This window comes from Nicotiana attenuata, unplaced genomic scaffold (assembly GCF_001879085.1).
Source record: "Nicotiana attenuata strain UT unplaced genomic scaffold, NIATTr2, whole genome shotgun sequence".
In the NCBI taxonomy this organism is placed as follows: domain Eukaryota; kingdom Viridiplantae; phylum Streptophyta; class Magnoliopsida; order Solanales; family Solanaceae; genus Nicotiana; species Nicotiana attenuata.
In genome coordinates this window covers 1-450 of record NW_017690784.1, presented here as the reverse complement: position 1 = coordinate 450, position 450 = coordinate 1, and positions in this window count along the sequence as shown.

Sequence of the window (450 nt, the reverse complement as noted above, 5' to 3'; positions counted from 1 at the left end):
TGATCAAAGATTATTAACAAGTACTAATTGTGTTAGATCTTATAAATATTTTTGCAGAATCTTGTGAACAAGCAACTGAAGCACATGGTGAACAATTGCAAGATAAAGAAAATGTGCAATTGGAAGAAAAAAATGATGCAAGCATTATCTTAGCTGAATTGTCTGTTGAAAAAACACAAGAAGGTAGTGTGCTAAAAGACAGGTACTGATCAAAGATTATTAACAAGTACTAATTGTGTTAGCTCTTGTAAATATTTTTGCAGAATCTTGTGAACAAGCAACTGAAGCACATGGTGAACAATTGCAAGATAAAGAAAATGTGCAATTGGAAGACAAAGAAAATGATGCAAGTAATATCTTAGCTGAATTGTCTCTTGAAAAAAACATAAGAAGGTAGTGTACAGAAGACAGGTACTGATTGTGTCCTAAATATTATATTCATAAAGATCG